This window comes from Cupressus sempervirens, chromosome 8 (assembly GCF_028749045.1).
Source record: "Cupressus sempervirens isolate cs-2001-9-10 chromosome 8, ASM2874904v1, whole genome shotgun sequence".
Lineage (NCBI taxonomy): Eukaryota > Viridiplantae > Streptophyta > Pinopsida > Cupressales > Cupressaceae > Cupressus > Cupressus sempervirens.
Genome location: NC_143125.1, coordinates 596,060,669 through 596,079,847, shown reverse-complemented (window position 1 = coordinate 596,079,847; position 19,179 = coordinate 596,060,669). Strand labels below are relative to the sequence as shown.

At 34.4% G+C, this 19,179-nt stretch overlaps 1 pseudogene; it reads left to right on the top strand.

Annotated features, from left to right (window-relative positions):
* Window positions 1–18,159, top strand: part of LOC149543851 (septin and tuftelin-interacting protein 1 homolog 1-like) — a 122,451-nt pseudogene extending 104,292 nt beyond the window's left edge.
* Window positions 18,160–19,179: the final 1,020 nt, after the last annotated feature.

Below are 19,179 nucleotides of genomic sequence, written 5' to 3'. Positions count from 1 at the left end.
GTGACCTCTTGCTATAATTGTTGATAGAACCTCATGTATCTGAACCTGTTGAAGCACTATCATAGGTGTCACTATTAGTTTCCACTATATATCATGTGTGGAGAGCAGTAGAGGACAAGCTGGGTGAACTTTCCTCAAAGTGAACATCCTTCTCCACAAGAATCTCATGTGTCTCAGGATCCATAATTTTGTAAGCCTTTGCATTATCTTAATAACCAATGAAGGTACAAGTCTTAGGTGCCAATGCCTTGCAACTCCTAGAAGATAGGTTTTCCCATGCTAGACAACTGAAGATTATAAAGTAACCCACAACTAGTTTTTTGCCACACCATGCCTCAAAAGGAGTCTTCTCATCTAAGGAATTATGAGGAGAACTGTTAAGTATGTGACTAGCACTGCTAATGGCTTCAGCTTCTAATGTTGGATCAAGAGACTTGGCCTTTATCATGCAACTTGCCATGGTCTTGAGAGTCTTAATCCATTGCAACATCTATCTTGTGCAGACTAAATACTAGTGGGTTCTGAATATCAATCCCCTCAATTCCACAAAATTTCTTAAGTCTTCTATCTACATATCTATTCTCATTTTCCACCCTAAGTACCTTGATGGATTTCCTTGACTTGTGTTCAACATGAGTCTTGAAGTCTTGAAGCTTATGAACCACTTCATTCTTATGATGAAGGAAGTAGACCCAAGTGAATCTCAAAAAGTCATCAACAAATGTGAGTATGTAGTGGCCATGGCTGATTGAAGTCACTGTAAAGGGTCCTGCTAAAACCATGTGAACTAGCTAAAGAACAACTTGAGCTCAAGAAGACTTATCTTTATCATATTTCTCCTTGAGATTCATATCCACTGAATAAGATGAACACTTTCCCTTAGAAAAGTTGATATTAGGTAGACCTTTGACCATGTGTTGGGAGAAAAGTTGTTGAAGAGAGCGTAAGTCAAGGTGACCAAAGTGCTCATGGCATAATGTGATTTGTGAATTAGAGTGAGTCAATAAGGCTCGAGAAGAACTCTTAGGCACAAAGTGGGAGAAGAAATAAAACCTCTTTTCATCATTGACTTTCCCAACTGCAACCAATGAATCATCTCATAGACTTTGCACCATCACTGAATCTGGAAGAAACTCAACTTTGTGACCATCTCCAAGGTGAGTGATTTGGTAAAATAATAGGAGATTAGAGCTAAGGTCTAGAACATAGAGAACATCCTTGAATTCCCCATTTTCCATTTCCACGTGTCTTTTCCCTTCAACTTCCATTTTAGTATCATCTCCCATGAAGATGTGTGATACCTTTGAATGCTTCAATGAAGAAAAATCTCCCTTTGAAGAACATGTATGATAGGAGGCACTAGAGTCAAGTATCCATTCCGAAGAAGTACTTGTGTTTTCCTTAAGTGCTTTCCCTTTACCCTTTGAAGAGGTTGGAGTTGAATCCTTGGAAGTACTTGGCACTTGAATGTTGTCCTTCTTGAGTAGATTTTCTAACACATTGATTCTTTTACTCTTGCAATGATGCTCATCATGATTTGGCTTTTTACAATATGGAAAAAAGAGTTTGTCCTTCTTGTCATTACTTCCCTTCTTGTTTGAAGAAGAATTGCCTTGTTGTGAGGAGGATTTTTGTGTCTTAGATTGTGTTTTCTACTTCCACCACTTCTTCTTATTATTTCTTTTCCCTCCTTGACTTGGTTTGTGCTCATCACTAGCCACCAAGGCTTTGGTCTTTGATGACTTGAGAAGTCCTAAATCCATCAAGTGAGATTGATCAACAATCAACATCTTTGTAAATGCATCAAAGGAAGGCTTCTGGTAAGAAGATCCCATGGTCAAGTTGTGAGTATTAAAACTCAAAATAAAGTTACCGTACTCAAAAGGTAGCCTCTTTAGGATGTGATGAATCAACCTGTCATCCTTCATGGGATTTTCATAATCTTTAAGTAGTGCTCTATACTCATTGACTTTAATGATGTAATCTTGAATTGTGTCAAAATTCTTTGGATCCAAGAGAAGTAGATCATCTTCAATCTGAAATCCCTTTTCTTCATCCACCTTACCATACAATTGTTCAAGTTTATCCCAAACTTCTTTGGATTCTGAACAATTTTTAATGTGGAAGAGAAGATCCCCATGTACATAACTCTTGATAGTTTCTAAAGCCTATCAGTCTTGAGTTTTCCAATCAAGGAGTTCTTTAGCATCAGTAGGTTTGGTAATTGTCCATCAACATAAAGACTATATCCTTTTTCCATTAATCTACTCCATTCAATATCTTCCCATGTAGAATAGTTGCATGAAGTTAGAGGAGGACATTTAAAACCCATGATGCAAAAATGAAGAGAGCATAAAAGAGAGACATAAAAACATAGTACACCCCCCCCCTTTTCACTCAATCAAAAGATCCCTCCTAAAAAGATGCTTTTGGCACTTTATAAGTAGTGCATGTACAATGAGACACTTGTCAAAATGAACAAAGTAGACTTTCTAATTTTACTTTTACAACTGCCTTACGAGGCTCAAATCTATCACTAAGCATTGTAGCTTAGATTTACAACAATTATGAAAAATAATGAAAGCTTTACAATGCTAAAAAAGGCATAATTCTAAAAGTGAGAATTTGGTCCACACAACCCTAGAATTAGACTTTAGATCTAGAAAGTAAATAAAAAAATACTCACTTTCAAAAAAAAGGGAACCTAAAAAATAACCAGATGTGCCTGTACGGAGAATTTGAAGTTGCAAAATGTAGGATTATATAGGTACAGTCACAAAAAAATGTAATTTTTGCAAAATCTATGAACCAAAACTAGAAAAAATACTACCACTAAAAAATTCAAGAAATTTTATCCAATTTCAAAAAAAAATGCACCTAAATCAGAGTCTAGATCTCCAAGTTATGGGCTCGCAAGGTTAGGCTGCCAAACTAAAAAGTAATCTGGAGAGGGGCCTAGAGCAAAAATTGTGAGTCTAAAATTGATGGTCAAATGACCATTACTACAGTACTAAAATGCCTAGTTTTGATGGTTAGACGGCCATCAAATTTAACTTTAGGAAAAGATGATGTTAGCAAACATTCTAGGCCCTTTTTAATGTGTTAGGATGAGTTGGCATCCATACGGTACAGATATTCCACATGTTAATTTGCAAGCATGGCGGTACAAGATAGGATCCACGGGTGACGTGGCATTCCCAAAATGTTGACTGGGTTACAGCTACCTGCGTGTTTGGAAAGTGTCTGTGTCCTAAGATGGTAGACAACTAGCCAACAAGGTCTAAGTGTGCCACATGTCACATGTTTCAAAGGTTGCCTACAGTCCACATGCAGGAGACAAAGCACCTACATGGGGTCTACAGAAGAAAAAAGTGCAAGGTTCTTTTTTAATTTCTTTTATACAATTCAACTGAATTGCTTTTCGACAATTACATATAATTATCAATGCTAAAATTCTACAAAACTATGTGACTTTAATTCTACCGACTAGAAAATGGTTTTCACCTGCCTAAAATGCCAACATGATGCCAAAAGTCATGAATATTCACTAGAAGCTAGGTGGTGCTGAAAGAAGTAAAAAACTATCACTACCACACTAGAATCTTGGTCACTGATAGAATATCTAAAGTGTAGGCTAGGAACTTTTTAAAACACGTGCTAAAATCCAACTTCATGGTGCCAAAATATTTTTGCAGTAGTCACCATGACAAAAAGGATGGAAATAGTGAAGTCAAAACCATTGCAACCATGCTGGTGGATGGAACAATGCACCAAAATCTTCACCAATGCTACTAGGAAGTCATGTATTATCCCACATGCATCGTGGGTAAACACCAATAGGTGTTTAAAAGGAATAAGCATTAGGGGCTACAACAAAGATGAGCACTAGACTACGAGCCACCAGTGGAAATTTGTCATATGGCTGTCAATTGGGCTACTTTGCTAGAAATATTGGGCCGTCGAGAGGGTGGGCAAAATATCATATAGTCTATTGCATGTGCTAAATTGTCACTATACTTTTGACAGTTCTACCCAAATTTACATGCCCTACAATTAAATAAATAAACCCTCCAAATGGTAGAGCTGGGGTGTGACTTCTCGATTCTACTAAAAAAATTTCTCTGCTAGGAAATAAATTTAGAAAATTTGACAAAAATTTACAGACAAAAAATTAGATCTGAAAATTAATTAAATTGTATATCTAAAAATAGTGATCATACCCAAACTGTAAATTGGGGCCTCCACGTTCTGATTTGCAAAAACAAAATACTCAAGCTTGACTTTGGGCTAAGGCAGCCTAGTTTATAGTAGATTTTCACTAAATTAGTGTTCTAAATGCAATGGCAAGGTTAGATCTAGCTCTAGACACTCCCAATTCTGTAGTACTTTGGATTTAGGCTAAGGTGCTAAAGCAACAATGGTCTTGAACAGACTATGTGATAAGAAAAATCTCTAAAATCTCTGATACCATGTAAGAATCTGCCTAAGGAAAAAATTCACCTAGGAACTAAGAACTCAAATACAAGCACAACTTTAGACCAAGAGAGAGTATGATCAGAATGATGATATATTCAATATGCCATGTTTAGAATACACTAGGAGAGTCTAAATATAAAGGCCTCTGAGATACATATAGAATGCCTCATAATCAGCTACATGATATGTCAACAACAAGCACATGTCCACCAGATATGGGTTATCCTCCATTAAGCACAAAAGTAAGTGTGGTGATGAGAGGATAAGCCTACAAGGGTGTGACATGCAAATCAATGTTGTAGAAACCATGTGCTAAAATACAGTTGTGTACTCCTGTGTTATCAATATGACAACTCAAAAAAGTGTACAAACTCCTAAGTGTCTCACAAATAAAAATAATAAAATAAATCATTAACCTAATTAAACTTAAGTGTAAATAGTGAATACATATTTACACCAACAAATGTATTGTTATATTAATTAGTAAGTCATTTTTATTTCAAATATATTTTTTCAAATAGTTAGATTGATATTTATTTAAATTTTCATCTGAATGTTTTAAATATTTTAAAAGTAAATAAAGGTGACAATGTGTTAAATCTTTGATAAATTGGAATTGGATTGTTTAAATTAATTATTTGGTTTAATAATGAAAGTTTAATTGAACAATCTATTCCTATACATTAATTTGTTCTTAAACCTAAATGGAGAGTCATATTATTGCATCTAACAAATGTACCTATACTTTCACTTATGAAACTAATATTTTAAACTTAGTGAAATTCATTGCTTAAAAAAAAAAATACTTGTGTTTTTTCCCTCGTATTTTGGGTATGACATTTTTGTATCAAAGCCCTTGTTTCAACACTAGGAACCTAAAACCATTATGCTTCTAAATTTATACTAAACATTAAATTGTGTAGGATGCCTCTTACTACATGAAGCAATTAATGAGGTAGAGGTCATAGGGCAAGAGGTGGTAGAGAATAATAGGAGGATGGATCACCACCACCTCCTCCACCACCACCACCGAATCCATATCATGATATTTTAGATGCCCTTCAAACAATTATTGGTGTAGTCTAGTAGAGGATACTATTTGTAGTATAGCTAAGACAGAACATTTTTGAAGTGGAAGTAGAGGGACCCAGAGGAGGTGGGGTTGGAGGTAGAGAGAGGAGTAGGAGTCCCCGACTAACTAAGGCAGATAAAGAGATAGGGAAAGCATGAGCATGAGTCAATACATTAGAGAGGACCACCACTTGATAGACTTCCTGGACATATAGGAGATGATATCAGGGAATTGATACAGCTCGGGCCACCATTCTTTACCAGTTCCATAGAGGGAATAGTAGCAGAGGCCTAGTTACAGAGTCTATAGTAGTGCATTGGATTACATCCTTATGGGAGTAATTTGAAGGCATGTCTATCAGTCCATCAACTGAGGGAAGATGCCTCCAATTTGTGGCATTAGGATAAGACTATAGGAGGAGTGAGGATGGATACCCTCACATGGGATACATTCTTGGAGAGATTTTGAGAGAGATACCTATCTAAGCACTTCAAACAAAAGAAGATAGAGGAATTTCATTCTCTATATCAAAGGGGTCTCACAATAGCTCTGTATGAGAGTAGATTTCTCAAGCTCCTTCCTTATGTTGAATACATGAAGGATGAGAAACTATGAGTACATCGCTTCATCATGAGACTAGATTTATTTGTCTAGGGTCCAATCTGTTTGGCCTTCACTACCACCTTCAGACAGGTAGTGGAGATAGCATTAGTTGCTAAGGATACTCAGGGTAGAAAAGAGTCATAGGATCAGTCTCAAAACCTAAACTCTACCAAAAAAAAACCCTCTTAGAAAGAGAATCAGAACTACATAATAGGGTCCTCTAAGGGCAAATAGTCTTAGCAATAGAAACCATAGTAGCAGTAGTAAAAACCTTCACAGGGTTATTAGGGCTCCAATCCCAAGTAGTGGTAGTCATAGGGTCCCAAATAGGATTAGAAGGTACAGGCCCCACATTCATAGTTAGTGAAGACTCAGTAGTCTTCCAGGGGTAGTTATAGTGGATCTAGTAGGTCAAGACGCCCATAGTAGTCTAGATCACAAGCTGTACAGTCTTATACCCAAGTACCATGCTACACTTATGGTGGCATGGGTCATATAGCTAGAGAGTGTCTAGAGGGATAGTCATCTAGTACTCAGAAAGGGGCTTTTTCAAAGCTGACAATTGGTGACATGAGCAGATCCCTCAAATTTTTTTAGCAGTTGACAACCTCCAGGCTGAGCATCAGGCCATAGTTATCGAGGCTACAAGTATAATACAAGGTAATATCATTTCTATTTGATTTGATTCTAGAGTTAATGATTCTTTTATATCTCCATATTTAGTGGAGCATTGTAGGCTAGTGGCAGTTAGACATGATGTCAATTGGGAAGTAGAGTTCGCCTCAGGAGCTAGAGTGTCAGTTAGTTTCATGGTCCATAATTACCAAATGTAGATTGGAGACATGACCATGATGTCTAATCTATGCATTACCCCTCTAGGTTCTTATAATGTTGTTCTTGACATGCATTAGCTTTATATCCATAGCGCTAAGATGTATTGTCGATAGAAGAGGGTGGAATGTGTGGATAAAGATGGGATCTCTAGAGTGATCTTTGGAGTAAAGAGACATGTATCTCTTTGTATGATTTTTGCTATGCAGCTTAGATAGTGCACATGAAAGGGATGTAAGTTGTTTTCTATAACCATTAGTGATAGAGAGGAAGATTTAGAGGGAGAACCATCTATCGACAATTTTCCAATCCTGCAAGAATTCACAGATGTGTTTCCTTCAGAGCTCCCTGGTATGCCTCCACCTAGAGTAGTGGATTTTCATATTGATTTTGTGTCAGGAGCTGAGCTAGTATCGAGAGAACCATATAGGATGACTACTCATGAACTTAGTGAACTGAAGACTTTGTTGGAGGAACTCTTAGAGAAGGGGCATATTTAACCTAGAGTGTCACCTTGGGGTGCACCAGTGATCTTTGTAAAGAATAAAGATGGATCACTAAGGTTGTGTATTGACAATCAACAGTTGAAAAAGTAACCATCAAGAAATTGTATCCTCTTCCTAAAATTGATGATCTCTTCAATCAGTTATAGGGTGCCCAAGTATTTTCAAATATTGATCTAAAGTCAGGTTATCATCAGTTGAGGATTGTGGATAGTGATATCCCCAAAACTACATTCAGTATGAGATATGGTCACTAAAGTTCACCATGGAACCATTTGGCCTAACGAATGCTCTATTTGTATTCATAAGCCTCATGAATGGAGTATTTTGTAACATTTTGCATAAGTTTTTAGTATGAAGGAGCATGAAGAGCACCTGAGATAGGTATTGTAGAAGTTGAGAGAAAATTAGTTGTATAGCAGCTTGTTGAAGTGTGTGTTCTATAGACTTGAGATACATTATTTGGGTCATGTCATTTTAGGTGATAGTTTCTTAGTAGACCCATTGAAGATTAGGGCCATCATGGATTGACAAGCACCCACTAGTGTCATTGAAGTGCGAAGTTTGATGGGACTAGTAGGATATTACCAACACTTCATTGCAGGATTCTCTAGATTGGCACACCCAATCACATCTCTTCAGAAGAAGGGAAGAAGTACAAATGGATAGAGAAGTGTGATAAAGCTTTCCAAGAGCTCAAGAGAGCCCTCATGAGTGCACCAATTCTTGCAGTACTAGATCCTTTTGTTGATTTTTTGGTGTGCACTGATGCATCTTTGGATGGTATAAGGGTAGTCCTAATGCAAGATCAATAACTTATTTCCTTCAAGTCTAGGAAGTTGAAGACTCATGAACTCAATTACCCTTCTCACAAGCTAGAGCTTTCAATAGTGGTACATGGTTTAGTGAGGTGGTGACACTTCCTTCTAGGTCATAGATTTGAATTTCATTCTGACCACCAGAGCTTGCAGCACATATTCATGTAGCTGAACCTTAATGCTAGGCAAAGAAGGTAGATGGAGTTCCTGTGTGAGTATGACTTTGATGTTCATTACATCAAGGGAAAGGATGATTTTGTTGCAAGTTCCTTAAGTAGAAGACACCATGAGCTTGCATCTGTGACTACTTGCATTGACTTGAGATAGTAGATCCTATAGCACTTGCCATCATATAAGCTTTATACAAAAGTCAGTCAGATAGTGCATTCTTAGAGACCCTTAGAAGGGAAGTATTTAGAGTATTCCTTGGAGTCCAATATAATTTTGTGTCATAGATGATGTATGTATGTACCTTCCATTGGAGGTTTGCGTGAGCTCATTTTAGTTGAGGCTCACAGAGCACCTTATGCAGCACACCTTGGTGTTAAGAAGTTACATGTAGATCTAAGGCAGTTGTATCACTGGCTAGGCATGAGAGTGTAGATTACTAGTATTGTTTCAATATGCCTTAAGTGTTAGAGGGTAAAGACAAAGAACCCTCATCCCAGTGGGCTTCTTTAGCCTCATGAGATTGTAGAGTGGAAGTGGGATGCTATATCTATGGATTTTATTGTTGGTCTTCCCATGTCATCTTGCTGCTATGTTGCCATTTTGGTGACAGATGACATGTTGACCAAGGTTGCCCATTTCTCACCCATGTGTACTACATATAGCACAAGACATAGCTCAATTATTCTTGCAGGAAATTTTTTGACTTCATGGTGTTCTTTGTAAGATCATCTATGGTAGAGACTCATTGTTCACTTCATCTTTTTGGAGAGAGTTGCATGCATTATTGGGCACTAGGATCAATTTTAGTACAACATACCATCCTCAAACTGATGGTTAGACTGAGGAAGTGAATTAGGTTTTAGAGGACATGTTACATATGTACGTGATGGACCATCAGGTCAAATGGTAGGAATACCTACATCTTGTTGAGTTTTCCTATAACAATGGGAATTATTCCTCCATAGGTATGCCGCCTTATGAGGCATTGTATGGAAGATCATACAATACACCCTTGAGTTGGGATAGGATTGAGGATTGAGCATCTATTAGTCCTCAGTTAGTAAAGGAGATGGAGTAGTAAGTGACCCTGATTAGATAGCACTTGAGAGAGGCACAAGATAGGCAGAAGAAATATGCTAATGCAAAGAGGATAGATTAAGAGTATTAGGTTGGTTATTGACTCTTTTCGAGGGTGTGACTACACAAGAGTCTGATTCGATTTTGAAAGGGCTCTAAGTTGGCACCCTGGTTCATTGAACTGTTTGAGATCCTAGAGAGGATAGGACTAGTTACATATCATTTAGCTTTGCTACCTAGCTTGTCATGCATCCATGATGTGTTTCACATTTCAGTACTTAGAGGATACATTTATGATGAGTCTCATATTATAGTTTGGGATGCTTTTTTGGTGGAGTCAGATGGGTAGTTAGCACTGGAGCCTATCCATATTATTGCTTGATGGACCCTAGCTCTTCAAGGCCGAGAGCTGGACTAGGTTAGGGTCCAGTGAGATTGTTACAATGAGGTCATAGCTTCATGGGAGGATGGAGTATGGATGCATTCTCAGTACCCTTATCTTTTTTATGAACTCCGAGAGAAAGTTCATGCCTAGTGGGGGAGGATGTCAGGCCTCGCCCTAACCCATCATAGCATAGTTGATACATTATTATTTTGATACTCATGAATTGATATGTCAAGACACTATCAGATACACTGAACATAAATTATGTTATTTCATGTTGTGTGATGTTTTACTTTCAGATATTTGATTTCATCATTTAATGCTTTATGAACATGTATATTAATGAAGTGAATGTAGAATTAAAACTTTGATTATACAATTTTAATGATTGAGAATATGAGTAGAACAAGATAAAAAATTGATTATTTGAAAGATGAATGTTTTAATTTATGTGATTTCCCTGATACATTATATACATATATGCATGTAGTTTTCTTGAGCTACTAATGTGTGCAATGAGTGTGCAAAATATTTTAGTCGAGAAATCTAATAGAGAAATGAAACTGAACCCTATGTACTGTTTGTGAAAACTAAGGTTAAATCTGATGAACGATGCAAACCTCATTGTTCATATTTTATTTGTCTCATGGTTTGAATGAATGTATCATTTTGTAATATTTAAATGTTAATTTTTTGTAATAGTGTTTTTATAGTGTCACTTGACACTCATGAATTGTATATGCATTCCAGCATGATAGTTAGGGTTAACTGAGTAACCTAAAGATCTAAGTCAAACTAGTTTAGTGACCCTTTTTCTAATCAGTTAGTAATCATAGTTAGTTACTCCTAATCTAGATTAGTGTTTAATCTACACTTTGAAAGTTATTATATAGCCCTGAAATTTTCCTAGGTTTTGATAAGTCCCTAATTAATCCTAAAGGCCTAAAATCATGAAATCTAAGTACCCAAGGGGTATGGGTATGGATTGGGGGAATTCTCCATCCCCCTAGCCCCTTTTGTTGGCTTTTATGGTCACTCAAAAACCCCATTTTTGCTTTATTGCGAAAATTGATAGTTTTCATCATGAGTTGGATGACTTTAACTCCACCTTGAGGTTACCCTTTGGTCTAGCTATGTTAGAAGCCTTTAGAACTTTTGGGTAAGTGGGGGAGTTATTTCTTTTAGAGATGGTCGAGTTTATGATCTTATTTAGAGGCAATTTTGAGAGGGTTTGGAGTGTTCACTCCACCTCTAGTTTTAGAGTGGAATTTAGAATTGAAGGAGAAGGAGAGAAAAGAAAGATCATCTCAAATTTGTGCATTTTCCATAAGCCAATTTTTGAAGGTAAGAATACTTCACCTCATTTTGTTCATGTTATGTTTCATGTTTTACATTTATTGCTTATGTATGTTTGTATGTGTGTGTTGAGTATATTGGGAGGGATTGAAATAGGTTTTCTTAAATGTCTTCCCTTGGTGTTTTTCTTTGAAATTCAAAGGGATTCTATGGGTGTATTGGCATTACTCACCCTTAGATAGGTAAAAAGTGGCCATGTACGGGGGAAGGTCTTTAGTTGGATTTTGATAGTGTAGAGTCTCTTCTTAGGATGAGAAGAGGGAGAGAGGGTAGGGTGTTATTGGCCCCTACTCATCAACACAAGCCACATATGAATTTTGGAATGTAAGAATGAAGAACAAAAGTTCTTGAGTTTATAGCCCTAATAGGGCACACATTTTGGTGTTTTGTTTGACATCTCCTATTGAAAAAATCCACCTTCTCCCTAGTCTGGTTCTATGTCCAACCTGTTGTGTAAACCCGGGATGGGAGTGAATGTCTGATTTTGTCTTCATATTATGATTGGTTGTCGCTTGATTAGTTTTCATTCTCTCATGATCACTGTGATGTATTGCAGAATTGATAATGGATCCCTTGTTAAGGCCCAAGAAGGAAATTCAAAATGGTTAATGGATTTCAGTTATGTTGGGAGATTTCTCCTCAGGATTGAAATCATGTGTAAAATGTATTTAAACTTATTATTGAAGTGGCAATGATGTTAGGTTTTCTTAGTAGTTCTTTCCCGGTGCAGCCTTTGAACCAGGTGGTTTAATGGAAAATGAGATTGAGTGATATCCTCGCTGATGCAATTTTTATATTTTTAGTTATATGCATGTGTGTTTTGAAAAATAGATTAAATGGTAACATGCAATTTATGCAATTTTTAGTTCAATGATGTTAAGGGAAAATTTATGTCTTGGTTGGAACTTCAGTTTAATTTCATGATTATTAGGAGACAAATAATCTTACACTGTTGTGAAAATAAATTATTCAATTCCTTGGTTTAACTAGGTATTTAGTAAGTTCAATTAGAAAAGAAAAAAAATTCACCCCAATTGTAAAAAAAAAATTTGCATAAAAAAAAGTTACACTAAGAAAAATTATGCACTTGAAAAAAATCCCCTTAAGAGCAAAAAAACTCTTTGTAATTTTTATGGGGAAGCAAATAAGTTCCCTTTTGGGAATAGAGAATATTCTAAATTTGATTCCCTTAGAAAATTTTAATTTCTAATTTTATTTAATACTAAAAAGGAATATATAAACTAATAACTAAATTTATAAAATAAAATATCTACTTATGTTTATCCCATTCCCACCAAATAAACTTTATGTTATAACTACCCCCTTTACTTTCCTAGGCATTAGTTTTTTAAAAGGGGCAGATTTGAGTTTAACACCAAGTCAAAATATTTAATGATGATAACCCATGTGCACCCCTCCATAGAATTCACAGCCCAAGTTGACCACGTGACTTAACAAGGCAAGTGCAAGTGTGGAAGAAGACATTTAAGCCAATACCAATAAATTGGTTCTAAAACCTTGCCACCACTTTTTCCTAGCATCTAGCCTTAAAAGGGCTTTTTCATGCATGTGCTTAGAGGGGGGCGACAAACCTGCAAGAAGGAGTATGCTTGGTTAGTGCGGTGCAATCCTTGGCCAATGTGACAATGTGGGGGGAAAAGGTTAAGGGAGATTAGGGGTGTTAGGATGTGTAGAATTGTAAGGGGGCATGTGGGTAGTATTAAATTATAATGTTAGTGGGTTTTAATATTAGTTAGTTATATTAAATTAGTTTTAGTTTAAATATTAGTTAGTTTTTATTTTGTTAGTGATTTAATTTATATGTTTTTTTAGATGTTAGTATTGTTTATTATTGTATCTAGTTGTTTATAGGTAGTAGATTTTAATGTGTAGTTTAAATATTAATTAGTTTTAATTTCTTTTCTTTTGTAATAAAATTGCTATGTTTTAAGTTTTAGTATATTCTATTGTTAAGTGACTTTATTCGTCTTTAATTGAAGTTTGTATATTAAAGTTTTAGTTCATTGTTATCCTATATTTTAGTTCAAATAATTTAATGTTAAATTATGTTAGAGAAGTTAGTATCATTATTGGTGTAATTCGTTGACGAAAATAATTTAGTTATTTTACTAAATCTATTTTAAAAATAATTTAGAGTTATTATGTTAAGTGGTTATATTTCTTTAGAAAATCAAGAGTTAGTATTATTTTGTTCAAGAAGGTTTTAGATATGTAAAGGTTATAAAATTTAGTTAGATTATAGTTTTAGATAAAATTATTATTAGAATAAATTTTAAATAATGTTTAATTATGGATGTAATGTTATATTAATTAGTAAGTCCTTCTTATTTCAAATGTTTTTTTCAAATATTTAAATCATAATTTATTTAAATTGTCATCCAAATGTTTTAATTCTTTTAAAAGTAAATAAAGGTGACAATGTGTTAAATCTTTGATAAATTGGAATTGAATTGTTTAAATTAATTATTTGGTTCAATAATGAAAGTTTAATTGAACAATCTATTCCTATAGATTGATTTTTTTTAAACCTAAATAGAGAGTCAGGTTATTGATAGGGAACCTATTCCATCTTACAAATGTACCTATACTTTTTCTTATGAAACAAACATTTTAAACTTAGTGCAATTCATTGTTTAAAAAAAAAATACAGGTATTTTTGCCCTTGTATTTTGGGCATGACATTCCTACAAATCACACAGTCCAAGATAAAAATAGTAAATTCATTAGGAGGATGAAAACATTAAAAGGATTAGATTCATGATCTTCCATCGATAGTCCATGCATGGTCCCTCAAAATTCCTACATTTTCTTTCATATAAGTATTCATTTGGATAATAAACACATGTCCCTTAGAGCTCCCACTTTTTCTCACATACAAATATTCATTAATGGGCCATTTGAATGATACCTTCTCTCTAATAGAAATCATTTAACTTTTTATGCCTATAGTCATTTTAAAAGTTAAAAAAAAAAGATTTATATCTAGAGATTGCTTGTATTTCTCATATCACATCAAATCATGAGATTATGCATTAAAAAAAGAAACCAAATAATACAAAATTGATAGGTTAGTTCTTCTAGATCATAATTCTCTAAGAATTTCTATATCATCCATGGAACAAAAGTACTCTAGAACATGTACCTTGTAACACATGTCCTTTGATGAAGTGGGCTATCTCATCTATCTAGGGACTGCAAGATTATCAATGGAAAAATACACCTATTTCAACCTAAAATATGAAGAAAAAAATGTTCTTAAATGATATGTGTGATAAAATATTCATATTGATGTGGATACATATGACAAAATATAACAAAATAGGTTCCAAACCTACAAAAGTGACAACATTTTCCCATCTTCTAGTGCATGTCATTTTTATGTAGCATCCAAAATACAATTATTCCACTTTAAATCAAGAATGCACATGCAACTACACTCTATATGCATGGACAATAGGTGGAGCTGAAAAGACACATCACATTTACATTAAATTAATGGTTCTATTAATTTTTTAAAATTATAGATCATTAACATTAGAACTGTAGCTTCTATGGTCGAGAGAATATCCTCAGCAAGCTAGTACATAGAAAGTCTTGATTTCTTTCATGTTGATGACATTAACCTATCCTATAAGATTCAAAGTTACAATGTTCTTGATGGTATATAACATAAAATACCTAATTAAAGAATTCTAACAAAAATGAAAACCTATTGCATTTTTTAGCTCCACCTAATGTCATATGCATATGAATTTAGATTGCATATTGAAGTATGGCTTCTTTTTGCATTTCCTAAAACCAAGAAATTCACATAGTTACTTGTCATGCAATCATAGCTTAATGTTGATATTCACTTGGTTTTGAGAATAGTTTAATATTTTCTACTAATTAGGGCTAACCACATGAAGGTGGAAGCCACCCTTTAACATTTAAATTCCCCATTAACATCTAAAATCTTTAAGAAAGGATCAACCTTTAAAGTACCTAGAAGTTGGGCTACTCTCAAGGGAAGTCCATCTTCATTTATCAAAATTCTTTAGTGTTCTCATAAATCTAACATGGGTACATTTAGAAATGTCCTCATCACCTCCTACATAAAATTAATCTAATATTATAAAATCTCACCTAAGAAATAATAGTTAAAGTGAAATAAACACATAAAAAATCAAAAAGATAAAGAGGAATCTACTTACCAATAGGTATTGTCATCACATCTATGGCTATGCTATGTGTTGTCAACATTTTAGTCAACATTACCTCTTCAGTTCTATTCCTTGTAGTAGGTGGTGTAGTGATCACAATGTCAGTGCTAGGAGAAGAAAAATAAGATTCTTAGAGCACAAAAATAGAAGATTGTTATAGATATTAAAAAAAAAATCTTTGAGCAAAACACACGTGTAGGATAGAATATGTGATGTGCTTGAACCACCTAAAGTATCATTATTTGGGGCATGGCCCTTTATTCTATTCAACATCCTCTATAAAAATAACACATTTGCATTTTATTTAATGACATAAATAAAAGAGTATACTATAAAAACCATTATTGAACTTTTCTTATAATTAAAAACTACATTAATACTTATTGTATAAGTCTCAACTAGGTGCATCAAATCATCCTCTCTCTATTGTATTTGAGGAGTCTGGGGTCAAAATGATGCCAATTGAGTTAATTCTCTTGATTGTTCCATTTCAACATCCTACCTTTGAATTTCATCCCCATTCACTATATTTCTCACCCAATGATCATACCATCTCACCCCTATAAATATGTTCCATTTATATATCCATTCATCACATCAATGTAACTCTCATTTCATATTGATTACTTATTTGGACTATCTTTCTCTCACTAATAAGTTTTGATAGTGGCAAAGAAATGATTATCTTGGTTGTTGATAAGAACCAATAGACATTATTTTCTAGCTTAGGAACATAAAGATAAGATATGGGTGAAATGAAGGAAATGTCATAATTTGTGTTCCATTTATGTCTCTTCATATTAATTTTATTCAAGGGAAGCTTGTCAATGCTAATAGAAAAAAACAATGCAGTTTCTAAGAGTTTATAATTTTTTAACAAAATTAATGTTTTACAAGAAAATGCACCTAAAGAATTGTTATCTTAGTAGCAAGAACATGGTGTTGAAATAGTGCAAAAAGTGCTTGACATGAGAGGTTTGCAACTGAGGGTGTTGACCAATCTTGAAAACTTGAATGCTGAAATGAAAGATATCAAGGATCAAACACCTATACTAGAGTTACAATACAATGTGAAGTTTATTTTAGATATGTTAGAGACATAAATTTAGAAGTTTGATCATAACTTAAGTTATGAGAAAGAGTATGTTACAATATACTACAAGTAGAAAGAGAAACTTTATAAAGAGACTATACTATAGAAACAACAACTAGACAACACAAAGGATATTATTGGAGCACTAGATAGAATCCAAGAAAGTGTTCTAGTAGGCACTATGAAATTGGAGTCACTTTCAAGTGTCTTTTGAGAATTTATAGTCCAAATATTAGGAGGACTACAAGTTGTGTAATTTGTCATGTATTACATCTGCATTCACTTTGTCATTTCTTGCAAGAGTGTTTAAAGGTTGGGAACCTCTTCATCATCCTTTGCATCATTTAGAGGTATTTTCATTGTGATAAAGGATTATACAAGGGAATGAAACTCATGATTATGGCATTTATGTAGAAGCAAAACATTCTTTTTCAAATCCTTACACTCAACTCTTCGCTGAAGTTATTCTTCCAATAGTGAGAATAACTACTATAAATTACTGGGATCAAAGGGACCTTCAATCTATGCAACATTTTCTAGAGACATGGAAGAATTTATGTCCATCTTCAATATTTAATAACATTATAGATCATATAGTGATGCCCAAATTAACAACAATAGATACTTGGGATCCTTGTAGGGAGTCTATGCCAATACATGCATGGTTACATCCTTGGCTTCCATTGTTGGGCTAGCCTATGGATCCTTTATATCCAACCATTCATTATAAGTTGGGGAATGTGCTTCATGCATGACATGTAAGTGATGCATCTGTGTATACAATTTTATCACCTTGGAAAATAGTATTTGATCTTCCTAGCTAGGAACAACTGATTGTTAGTTTAATTGTACCTAATCTGATGACAATTCTACACCAATTTCTAATCAATCTAGCTAGTCAAAAATTGGAAAATTTTGATTAGGTTATGGCTTGAACATCTACTATTCCCATTTATCTCATACTTGCAATGTTGGAGGTAACATTTTTTTCCAAAGGGACAATAGGTTTTGTATCCTTAGCTTTTTTCAAGTCCTAATTCTAATGAAGTATCAAAATGGTTTTTAGGTTGGAAAGGACTATGTTGACCTAAGATTCTTGCTAATGGAAGGATAATAAATCAGCTAAAAGTATCTCTTCAAATGATGAATCAAGTTGTAGATGGTAGAACTAAGGAACAACCTAGGGCTAGAGAGAATGTTAGCTATCTTAGGGTGATGGAGTAGTGCCAATTTGAAGCACTTCAATAGAAACAAGAAGCTACAACATATGCTCAACATAAAGCCTTAGATTCCATGAATAGTGGGATTCGCCTAAATAACTCCATGGGTGCACCTCAGTTAAATCTAAAGTGAGTGATTGAAAGATATGCACAAGAATATGACATCCAATTTTTCCCTAAAGTGGGATGCACACATGATGGTCTTCAAGTTTATGGCTTTGGAACTATTAGTATCTATCTAGATTCTATAAAACAACAAGTGCTTGCACAATCTAGAGATAGATGGGTGATGGCATCATTGAAGTAGCTAGTTGAGATGCACCATAATTGAACTAGAGGAAATCATTGATAAACCAAACATATAATGAAGAAGAAACTTGAAAGATTGAATGCTAAATGCTGAAATGAAAGCTACCGAGGATCAAATGTTGGAATTACTAGAGGAAAAATAAACTTCTAAGGGGTGGGGGGTGTGAATTAGTAGTTTAAACTTGGACCCATAAAAATTTCACCACACATCCATCACATGCATTCAATGAATAAGCTGAAATAATACATAAAGAATATACATCTAAATCATATAACCATGTAAACATTTCCATACATAACACCATATATGATTACCTAGAAACTCTCCAAGTGAGAAGGTATAAATGCGGTGGAGATGATACCCACAAATCTTCACTATTGCAGTAATAAAGTGTATCCAATGAAAGTTACAATGTTTTAACCATGAAACATGATCTATCCTGTGAAATATCTACCTTGTTAAAGGCTTACAAAGACTATTAGGTCTCACACTGTTAGAGGACCTCAACTTACAACTAAGTAAGCATCCTATTAAAGGATTTCATACAACCTATTAGGACTACTCTATTAAGAGATTTAACTGAAATCACCTCTAAACAATGTCTTTTAATCCTTCACGATCTGATGTCTCAATGTTGTATCCTTTTCTCTATCCTCTATTCGTGTCTAACTAATTCTACAATTCACTATTTCTTTATAACTTCTAAGTCACCTTGAATACTCTTTGTAAACTATCTTGTTCTCATCTTCAATTCCTTGCACACTCTATTCAATTCTCTCTCTATCTATAAAGAGTTTAGAGCTTCATCCTCATTAAGAAGACTTTATTGGCTTAGGGTTAGGTATGAATCTACAACTAAGATTCATCCATTTCACCATTTAATCCTTCCCATTTTTTGATTGGCTGGATATAATTGCATAGGGAATCCAAATAGAGATTCATCCTTATCTTCAAAATATCAAAATATAATCTTAAGTTGGCTCAAAAATGGTTTACATAGTTGTTTGTACCATTACAAACAAATATGTCAAAACTATGTCA